Source organism: Coturnix japonica, chromosome 2 (genome assembly GCF_001577835.2).
Source record: "Coturnix japonica isolate 7356 chromosome 2, Coturnix japonica 2.1, whole genome shotgun sequence".
Classification (NCBI taxonomy): Eukaryota; Metazoa; Chordata; class Aves; order Galliformes; family Phasianidae; genus Coturnix; species Coturnix japonica.
In genome coordinates this window covers 23,145,633-23,157,936 of record NC_029517.1, presented here as the reverse complement: position 1 = coordinate 23,157,936, position 12,304 = coordinate 23,145,633, and positions in this window count along the sequence as shown.

The window sequence follows — 12,304 nt, the reverse complement described above, 5'->3', positions numbered from 1 at the left end:
CATGTACAGGTAGCAATATAGTATTTTGATGTGCTCTACAGCAGATCTGTCCTACCTATTGGCCCACAGGCTGCATGAAGCCCCAGAGAGCTAGTAATGCTGCCCTACAACATCTTAAACCTTTAACATTATTGTGTGATTTTTAGCATTGTTTTCTCATGGTTCAAATGTCTATAGCTCTAGTGCAGACTGCACAAGAAACAATGGAAAACTGTGGATGGGAAGGTGTAGTGCAGTGTTAACACCACTTCTCCCACCTGACACACACACTCAGTTTAGTCAAAATTGTGTGTGTATTAAACATCACATGCTCTTTTACCACTTGGTGATTAAAACACATTGATTGCTTATAACAATATTTTGGCCTACTTACATGTGTGTGTCAGTAAAGATGTATTTTTTTGTTATTAAGAAGACATGTAGGTTTTCATATTTCATTATTAAACTTGGGCTCATGTTATTTCAAAAAATAAGTCAGTCAGTCCATCTGGTGGAAGAAATATCCAGAATCCTCATGTAGTGCTGACAAATTTTATTGTCTCAAAAGAAAGCTGAAACAAACAAACAAAAAATCAAAAAACAAAACAATACAAACAAAAAAGATGAAGGAAGGATGAAGGAAGGGTGAAGGAAGAGTATTCAACAATAAATGGACTTATGTCAGCAGATTTATCAACAGAAGTAATCAAGTAATACGGTGATCTGCTTAATTTGTAAGGAAATAGTGTCATTTTTCAAAGATTACCATTTAAACAGACACAATATGGAAAAAAAAAACCACAAAAAAACCATGCTGTTTAATTCAGCGCTTATCAAAGAACGTTTTGTAAGGACAAAATAGAGGAAGTGAAAAAAAAAGTCTGTCATATTAACTTTTTTTTAAATGTTACAACTCCAATGGACTCTATTATTAAAGCTAGTTATATGGCAGCAAAACCGATTGCAAAAACAAACAAACAAAACCACAAATTGATGGTAAGTTTATTAAGCAGTGTATGGAAAGCATGTCACATATAATTAGTACTGATGAAAAATAGATTTTTCTAAAATCTTTTTTAAAATCACCAAAATACAGTTCTGGAAAGCTGAAAATATAGGAAAATCTACTGAAAGACATTTGGAGAGTAAAGTTACTTATTTCAAACTTCATACTTTGGTGATGAAAGTACAGATGCTTAGATATGGAACAACTTTCCATTTTTATTAAAGGAGAACAAAAATAATTCCATGAAGAAATGGCTTCTTTGGTGCCATTGAAAGTCAAAACTAAATCTCTGGAGCTGTATGAAGCAATAAAAGCAACATTAAAGTGATTTTCTTTCTCCTTTGTCATCACTTCTGGTATAGCTACTGATGGCAGTGTGGTTGGTTAAAAAAAAGGGGGAGCTTGTAGAATTAATAGAAGATGATGCAATTGCCACCAGCAACTCACATTTGATGAAATATCCCTGCAACATACATCAAGAAAATTTATGAATAAAAATTTTAACAATAGAAAACACCATGCAAATCATCATCAAAACTGTGAATTTTGTATAGACTAAGAGACTGAAGCTTCACTGATTCCAGGAGTTCCTTGAAAGTATGGATGCTGGTTATGGGGACGTTGTTTACTTTTCTGGAGTAAGGTAGTTAAGTAAATGCCAAAAAGATTTTACGATCAGGAAGTCTTCATAAAATCCACCACCTTGGTTAGCTTTGCTCATAGTACTTTCAGCAAAAATACAAGAGCGATAATTTCTCTAACCATTTGAATGTGATTCACAATTAAGACTCAAACTTCTTCCATGACTTCTTTGGACAGCCTTTGCCCCTGCTTCAACACTGTCTGAGTAAAGAATTTCTACCTACTGTCTAATCTATCCTCTCTTTTAGTTTAAAGCCATTCCCCTTGTCCTATCACTATATCAGACTGTAAAAAGTTGGTCTCCTTCCTGTTTATAAGCTCACCTAAAGTACTGGAAGGCTGCAGTAAGGTATCTCCTGAGCATGCGCTTCTGCAAGCTAAAACAGATATGCATTATATTCTCCATTACATTGTGTAAGAACATGTCTAGAAACAGAAGAATGATTCCAAAACCTGAATACTGAGCATTAAACTTTCTAGAAGAGAATATTACACTTTCTCATAATCGTTCAAGGAGTCACACTTGCTATTACTTGCCTACAAACCAGCTGTTGTTGGCATGATCTTTCATGAATGTCCATGGGGTTTTCTAATCTCAGTTTTAATTTCCTAATCGCTGGGCTTCTGTACTATCCATGTGTCTGTATAAACTTTTCAGTCTCAGAAGTATCAGCAGTACCAAGGCAAAAAAACAACCATTAGAAAAGTATTTGATCCACTCACAATCATATCACAATCACAGTTATATCAGACAATTCAAGAAAGACATACAAGGGTTGTTATATTAATGAAGAATTATAAAGCAAGAGTTCAGACAAGACAAAAGGTTTGAAGCCACAGGCAGTTTTTAAAATTATATGCCCACTGAAGTCAGCAGGTGAATACTCCCAGTAAGAGCAAACAAGAAAAATTCTCCTTTTGGCATCATCTTCTACCAAAGCACAGTTTAAAACGACTGCTCTCATATAGTCTTTGGTTTTTGGTAACCCATAAATAAAAACTGTAAGTTATTTTTACATATAAGACATGGATAGAAAAATTAGTCAAATACTGATTAAAAAATGAAAGTTCTCACTGAATGTGCTATTTAAATATACATCACTTGTTACATCAGTATATCATAGGCGCACATATGTAGTCTTTACATGAGGTACTATTCACATGACAGAAGGATTTCTGATTATACATAGAAATCATTGTGAGAGTAACTGAATAATTTCCAAATTTAAAGCAGCTTTGTAAAGATGGCTGTTGCTTACCCTAAATGCTTTTTATGTGTTTTCCTTTAAGGTACAAATTGTGACTGCACTGGTTTTAAAGGCTTGCTAAAAGGATATTCCAGTGTTTACTTGAAAGAGGCTGCTTAAATGTTTAATGACATTAGCTCTTTGCAAACGGCATTCATTTCCTGTATATGCAAATTTTCTTAATGTGAAAACCCCATAACAGGTAGAATGTAGAAAGTTAATGAAGCCATGTAATTACTATCACTATAGTGACTGCAGTCCCCAGAGAACAATAATGTGATAAAATACATGAGTTTTGACTTTCTTTGGAAACAACAGCTTATAATTTGAAAATAGATAGTAAAATATTTTCATTATCTTCTGCTATTTTCTAAACCAAATGGCAGGTAAAAATAGATTATGCTTTTATTAACTTCAAAAACGGGAGATAAAGCAATTAGGTAACATTTAATTGTATTCCGTTTTCCATGGATGGCAATGTTTTGGGTTTAAACTCTTCTTTCAGCCATGGTGTAAAGCCAAATTCAAACTGACTTCAGCCTGAAAGTCCTTATTTCTAGGAATGGAAAGGTACATACTGAAAATGGCCACTGATAACTCTGTAGTATTTAAAAAAGAATCAAAATCTTATCAGAAACTCTGAATGCCATTTGAAGATTGAAAAGGACCTTTTTCTGAATTTCAGTGCAAACTTCTAATATGTTGTGCAAATAGTCAGGAAAAAGTCATGAAGAAGTGTTTAATGGATATATTTACAGGCTATTTTATTTAATTTATCTATTAATTTATTTTCTTATTACCATGAGCACTATGAAGAGAAAAAGAAACAAGATGTAGAAGAGCTCTCTCCTCCAGAAGCACATTGTTGTGTCAGTCTGGGGCCAAGTCCTGCAATATCAGAAATCAGATTTCTGATTGCTCTGAAAAAATTGGAGCTGTCTCACAAAAAGTTTTTCTGGCCTTTCACTCGCTATCCAAGAGAAGCACCTTACTGAGGAATCTGGTCAATCTGAAATCTCTGTAGGATAAGAAAATAGAAAAATAAATACATAACATAAATTGTCTTCTGGAAATACAGAATCAGAAAACCCTGTAAAGGTTTGTTTTTCTTTTCTTTTAGTGGACCTTAAGCACTTCAGGTATATGACCAAGGATTTCTTCAATACTTACCTGTATCTTTATCTTCATTGCACAACTTATTGATTTCAAAGCTGTGGAGATATCATGTCATTTTACAGTCTGAACTGATTTTTGGTTTTCTAGCATTCTTGTGTCTCAGTATTTAAATTTTATTGTATTTTGCTATCATAGAAGATGTATTTTTAATTGGAAAGAATACTTTATCCCATTGCAGAGTAGTGAAGTCTTTCTTAAATGATGAAATGCTGTCTTAAGCAAAATCTCTCATCATCAAATCATTATTACAGATTCCACTGCAATATTCTCATTTCCCACGATACAATATTGTGCCAAGCAACACCCTGTGTGGTGTGTACCCTTCCTGCTTTACTTTATGTACAGATTGCCCACTGCTTAAAGAGCTCTAATAAATAATATTTATTTATTTTATTCTCTCATCAACAGATTTGCTCTGTGTTTTGCTGACTTTAACATCTAAAACTGTAGGGCCAAGCAAGCTGTAGTAGACTGACTCAAAGTAAAGCAAGCAGCTATAAATTAAATAGGTCACTACTGGCCAGGGTTCTCATGTATCATGTTAAGTCAGCAGCAGCAGTTCTTATAAGAAAGGTCCTGCCTGACCAACTTCATCTCCTTCTATGAGCAGGACCCATTTGATGGATCAAGGAAAGGCTGCTGACATAGATTTATACAAGACTAGACTTCAGCAAATCTTGTTACACTGCCTCCCATCGTATTCTGGAGAAGCTGGCAGTCCATGACTTGGACAGGAACTGGTGTTGAAAGTATATAGTTAAATCCAGCTGATGACTGATCATGAGTAATTTTTCCTAAGATACTGGGGCCTATCCTGTTTAATATCTTTATTGATGATGTGGATTAGGGAATTGAATACACCTTCAGTAAGCTTGTAAATGAAACAAAATTTAAATGAAGTGTCAATCTTGAGGGTAGGGAGGCCATATAGAGGGACTTATCAGGATGGATTGATAGGCTGAGGCCAATGGGATAAAGTTCAACAAGATAAGGTGCCAAGTACATCACTTTGATCAAAAAAATCCCATTTGGTTTGGGGCAGAGTGGCTAAGTGGAGTAAAAGGATTTGGTAGTGTTTGTCAACAGCTGAATACGAGCCAGCAATGTGCCTAGGTGGTCAAGAAGGCCACTGGCATCCTGGCTTTTATCAGAAATAAATAGTGTTGCTATTTGGAGCAAGGAGGTGAGGGCGTACTCAGCTCTGGTAAGGCCATGCCTTGAGTACAATGTTCAGTTTTTGGACCCTCACTATGAGAAAGGCATCAAAGACCTGAAGCATGTCCAGAAAATCTGGTAAAGGGTCTGATGCACAAGCCCTCCGGGTAGCAGCTGAGGGAACTGGGGAGACCTTGTCATTCTCTTCAACTATCTGAAAGGAGGCTGCAGTGAGGTGGAGGTTGACCACTTCTTCCATGTAACTAATGATAAGAGGGAATGTCCTCAAGTTGTGCCAGGGGAGAGTCAGGTCGGATATTAGGAAGAATTACTTCTGAGAAGGAGTGATTAGGTATTGGAATAGGCTCCCAAGGAAGTGGTAGAGCAGCCATTTCTGGAAGTGTTTAAGAAAAGGGTGGGTGTAGTACTTATGGACATAGTTTAGTGGCCAATATTGGTAGTATCTGGATGGTTGGACCAGTTGATCTTAGAGGTCTTTTCCGACATTAATGATTCTATGATTCTTCCATCCTATGTAGCATTACTAGTGGCAGTAACAGGAACTGCATCTTGATATAACGGTCAGATCATCTTAATGATCAATCTACAAATACTGAGATTTTTCCACAGAGGTCAAATCTGATACCTGTTAAATCAGGCGCTGCTGTCTGAATCTCAACTGGATGTGGGCTGAGCTCCACAACATGTTCTGGGTACACAACCTGCAGTCCTGTACTAGTGGCTGCAATCCAGATTGGAAGGGCAGGTTTTGTCCCTTCCACTCTTCAAACCAGCCTTGAAGGAGACACTGTTATGTAGTTCTGTCCTTGCCCATTAATGGGAAAAAGATATGTACAGGTTATGCATGAGGAGTTTGAAAGTGTTTCTTGTTCTACAGAAATGGAAATTGGACAGCTAATTTCCTGAAGCACTATGTAAAACCCAGCCACAACGAGCATTTTGCAGTACATCCATTGATTGAATTTCATTTGCATAAAATGTTCACACAGTTGTTAAATACAAATAAGTCAGTAAAACTCCATGTCAGTTCCTGAACATTTCACACTGAAGAAAAGAACTGTATTTCTTAGATAAATTAATTGTTGTGAATTCCTTCATCCACCTTAATTTGTCACTCACCTCATTGTGAGGATTAATTAATGTCAGTAAAGCAATTATGAAGATGAAAATCGTTATAAGTATTTAGAAAATATGCATATTTGTTCTGAACAGAATGTGAATCATATCAAAATATTTCTTATGCCATCTCAGAAATACTCTACAATTATACTTATTCCAGGTCATTTTAGAGCATGGCTGGCTTTTTCCACAGATAGAGGACAGATTCATAATGGCACTATTGTGTCAGGATTTCAGTGATATTCAGACTCTAAAATGTCATGCTTCTTTTTAAAAGCATGGAAGATTCAGTCTCTAAATTTGATATGCAAATGTAACCAATAACATTCAATTAAAGGAAGCAAAGCATCCATTTGGTATGGAGCACCAAATCATACTTTTTAAACAAACATTTTAAAGGGAAGACCTTAGTTTAAAGGGAGTGTTTCTGTTCTATTTATTCTATTTCTTAAAAACAATTATGATGGGTATTTATTTCACATTACTCTAACTAATATTCTGAACTAAATCCGGGTGGAAAATTGAAGGATACATTCTGAACAAAGGTGAGATATTTTAAGCAATTCCATTTAGAGAATTTCTTACACTGAAATATTTTCCAGGTGTTTTTTAACATTTAACTATTTTTATTTTTTTTAAAGAGAAAAAAGAGGCAAATTATTTTCTAGCAGTTGACAGACTAAAAACCTGAAATTGTTTACCTTAGTATATTCAGAAAGTCAGTTTTATTTTGAGATTGTATCAAATTACATTGAAGATGTTACTTCAAGAAAGTGGGGTGTTCAGAGTTCTTAAAAGTTTCAAAGCTGAATCTCAGGGGAAAGTACCTTACTAGATAATCCATAACTTCTAATGTGATTCAGATCAAGCTATATTTCAACACTATTGCAAAATATACAGAATCATGCCTTGCATTCAGCTATGACATGTGAATACAAAGTCCCCTGAAGTTATCAGTCAGTGATGTTCCCATGAATGCCAGTTGGACTTTGATTTGGATTTTCATGCTTTTTTTGTTCAGTTTTGTTTTGTTATCTTCCATGAACATCCAGGCAGATTGCACCAGAGGTATCTGGAAAAAATGGCATGCTTCATTGATACATAAATATATAAGTATTATGACACTGTTAAAATGGGAAAGGATAGTTAGCAGAGGGGAAATAAATGTTTAATTTCTGATTTGCAACAATGCACATATGGGCCTCTATGGCAGGAGATAAAACAAATAACCATAAGTTTGAAACATATTTTAATTGCATTTTGATATAATAGACATGTTAACTCCTTCAGCCTCTCTAGATAGACCTGCATGCAGCTTGGATTCTATTTTGGATATAGACACCACACATTAGGCAATTTCAAACTTTTAGGAGATTTTTCTTGGATCTGAACATTAATCTCAAATCTGTAAGGGACACTCAGCACAGAAGTGTGAAGATCAGAAAAAAAAGTCAAGAGCAATAAAGACAAAATGGTTTTTGTCTAAATGCCAAACCATCTGTGAAATTTTTCTTTCAACTCTATGGACAATTATTGTAGTACTTACATTCATAATTATATAAGGCTTATACATCCCATGGAAAGAATCTTACAAAAAAGAAATATAACAAAATTTAATATACATCACAGGGCATTTTTTTGGTCAATAGTCAAAAAAATACTTGGTATTCTAAAAGAATATTCTAAAAGATTATTATTTTAAAATGTAATTTGTGGAATTGAAATGCAGTACACATCATTACTGCCCCAATTTCACACTAGTATAAAACTGAATGGAAGGCAAAGTTTGTTTTCAGCATCATCACACAGTGTGTAATAATGTCTAAAGCTGTTGAGTGTGAAAAAAATTACAAACCTCCCCAAAACAGGAAGGTATTAATAATACTTTCAGTTTTTCACCAATTCCATACAACACACAGAACAGTTCTTATCTTTCTTCTATATAATGTGAGTAAAAGCAAAAAGTACAGTGAAAAGTAATGTATCATCATCTAAATAAGAGTTAATACCCTTTGATTTACCATGTAGCATTAAGACTTCTTTGTTTGAATATTTGGTTTTTTTTTTTATTTTATTTTTTTTTTAACTAAATAGACATATAAATGCATGACAATTCACAGGATAAGATATTCTGATAGCTAACATTCTCCTAGAATTGCAGGAGGCTTATATCTCAATTATTTATTTTAAATTAGACAGTGCTAAGCAGGGGCCAGGAAAGTTTGTTGTTAGCAGAGATATTTTGATGTTATTGCCTTCTGTGTCCTTGAGTTTAACCTCCTTACTGTTCTAGTTTAACCCAGCAGACAGTTAAGCACCACACAGTCATTTGCTCACCCTCCACTTCCAATTGCATGGGGGTGAGAACTGAGAAAAAAGAAAAGTAGACATTATTGGATGACAAGAAAACAATTTACTAAGACAAAAAAGGAAGGCAAATATTAGTAATGACAAGAATGATGTTTGTGTGTATACACATATATATATACAAAACAAGGGATGCACAACACAATTATTCACCATTCACTAACTGATGCACAGCCACTTCCTGAGCAGAGGCTGCACCCAGGCCAACTACACACAGTTTTAAGGTCTTTTTCAAATGATGTCAACTGGTAAGCAATATCTCTTTGGACATTTTAGATCAGATGTCCTTGTTCTGTCTTCTTGAAGCTTATTGTGTCCCCTCAGCTCTTCTCACATGCAAGACAGTACAAGGAAAACTGAAACATCCCTGAGCAGTGCAGCTCAGCAGCAATTTAAACACTGCTTTGTTATCAACATTGCTTTTCTCCTAAAGCCAAAACAGCAACATACCAGAGACTACGAACAAAATTAACTGTCTTGGCTGAAACAAGGACACTTCAGGCTTTGATTCTGTAAACTAGGCCTAGTAATACTCCCTTTGTAAGTGAATTAAGATGTTTCCTAACCAGTGTTTGAATAATTTTTTGAGGTGAGAGTTGCCAGTGATGACTGAACAAGCCTTATAAAAATAAATCCAAGATGTTTATGTAGTCATATGAATTAGTTTATGAAGTTCATGAGTTACAGATTTTGATCGTTAAATTCTATTACTTAATAGATTGAATTGTGCATGTTTGTTAATTAGAATTAACAAACATAATTTTTAAATTCTAGGTGAAAGGATTTTTTTATTTCTTAATTAGTCTTTTCTTTATTAATTAGTCCTGAAAATATGCACATAAAATGAAAGTAATAACCTAGCTGCCAAAAAGCTATGTAAATATATACATCTCATTATATATATATACACATATATATTTAGAAGAGTACATTTACATTAAGATGCCATAGCAATAAACTATGCAACAATATGATGAGCTAGTTCTGATTTATAGATTTTGGTTCATCTGAAGTGGTCTGTGATAATAAAATGCATAAGAATGTTACAGCTCTGCCTGTACAAGTACTCCTGTACATTAGATATGCCCTGGTGTGAACAAATTAGGAAGAGCAAAGAACAACAAAATATACTATACTGATAATCTGGTAGAAGATTGCATTTATATATTAAATGTAACATGAAACTTCAGAAATGTTTAGAATAGAGAGTGTAAACTTTCACAGCATGATTTAATAAAACTGCAGTGTATGAATAAACAAAACACTGGAAGAGTCATTACTTTCATTAAGAATATTACAGTGAATAAATTAACCTATAACAATAAAACCTGAGCAGCAGATATATGTAAGTCATTTACATTGTGTTGTAGACTCATTTGGTGTAGGAAAGAATGAGTATGTTATGGTAGAGGTTTCATTAGCACTTGCATTTCAATTGACTTAGAGGCACACCATAATACAAAAGCAATAAATATCATCCATAAACAAGAATACTGTAAAAGGATTTTATTTATTTATTTATTGAAAACAAGATGTTCAGTGCCATTACACTTTAATAGTCATTTTGCACTTTCAGTATTAAAAAAATGCTAAAAATACCTGCAATGTGGTCATCAATGAAATCAGTGTTTGTATTTTGTGTTACTATATTGCATAACTTTGTTAATGTGCTGTCATTAGATAAGACAAGATTCTGGGAAAGCAGAATTCTTCACATTCTGTTTAGGTCACACTGAACTATCTGTTTTAGACAAACTTTACCCTCATTTGCTAATAATTTTCTACTGTCTAATTAAAGTAGCCCACTGAGTCAAGCTGGCTATAAACACTGTTATACATTTACATCAAGAATTATTTTTCATCATCACTTTGTTATTGTTTTATCTGGGCAAACAGAGAAATCTCTTGATCTCATTCTCTCCAGGATAAGAACACTAAAAAGATTTCTCAGCCAGGGGACTGAACCCTTTTGCACAGTCATTTCTAGAAACAAAATTCTATATAGGCTGAGATATCTGTTTGAACTGCTTGAATCTTTTTATGCATCAAAGATGACTGAGGAACTGCATTGTGCCTGTGGCTTATGTTTACCATCTGTGACCTATTGCTCTATGTTTGAACATGTCTGGCATCCTATGTAACACTGCAATATACGATCAACTGTCTCCAAAACTAAGTATGCTTGGTACCATACCATACAAGCAAAAGAACCAATACCATCATAATTTTATGAATATATGCACACATTGCATGAAGACAATTGTTTCTATAATATGTTCATGAAAATGATTAAGAAGTTTAGTGACAGTACAAGTACTTCTACCTTTTTTTATACTTAGAAAAGGCATGGAAATTGTAACTGAAAATAAAATAGGTGTCCTTTTAGCTCACAATCACAGTTGAAAGGTGAGTAGTAACAGTTTTTGTAGAGCAATTCTATAAGAATAGGGCAAGAACTGCTGTGTGATTTTTTTTAATATACCCACCCACATTCCAGAATTCAGAGGACCATCTTCATAACTACATATAATATTCCACGTTTGCTCCTTATTTCTATTTAATCCTTTAGGCATCCAAACATTCTTTAGTAAAGTTCAGAACTTAATGAAGTACTTAATGATAAGTATTCTATCAAATACCACTCCCTGCCATGTCTTTTTTTCAAGTTGATTCTAATCTATTTCATAACTCCTTATACAGAAGTCATTCAATATCTCTAATTATTCTTGTTGCGATTCTCTGTAACTTATCAAATCCAATGATATAGTTTGTGAGAAGGGATTGATTGAACAGTTACACAACATTCTTGATAGCTGTTCATCACTAATTTAGTTGGGTATAAATATTCCATTCTCTTTAATTTTCTTTATAAAATCTAATATGTATTTGTCTGTCCGGAGGAACAGCCCTAACATGCTCTAAGATTTATTTTCTGAGTAGAAGTTAAAAGGACAGAGTCCACCATCATTCATATGCATTCAAGACTTTGCATTCTCATAGTGACTTTCTGTACTTTATAAGAATAAATTCATTTCTCATAATGACAATCAGACCTTCATGAGGTCTTCATCTTTCAAATGTTAGTGCTGTAAGCCCAGTAACTACAACTAGAGTAACTACAACTACAGTAACTACATTAACAACCACATTATCTTTATTCATTTTCTATTTTAGATCATTTACGAATATACTAAACACAACTGAGAGTGATCATTTCTGTTTGGGATTCCTCTAATTATTGCCTTTCTTGAAAGCAAATACAGGTCGTATCTCATATATTTTGTTTCAAACATAATATATGACTCTTCTCTAAGACTGATTAAAATTCCTTGCTGAAAAAAAAAAAAAAAAAAAAAAGTCTTGAAAGATTTGTGAATATGTGTAAGAAAAATAATATTGTATCACATGGCTTTTGATTCTTCAAGGAATTCTAGTAGGTTAGCAAAGTGTATTCTTCCTCTGGGGAAGCCACATAATTCTTTATCAGTATATGAATATATATGTTATATATATACACCAAACTTAATATTTGGTCTAGTCTCAACCAATTGGCTCATTTAAACTTCAGAACTGCTAAATTTTCTCTTGAGAC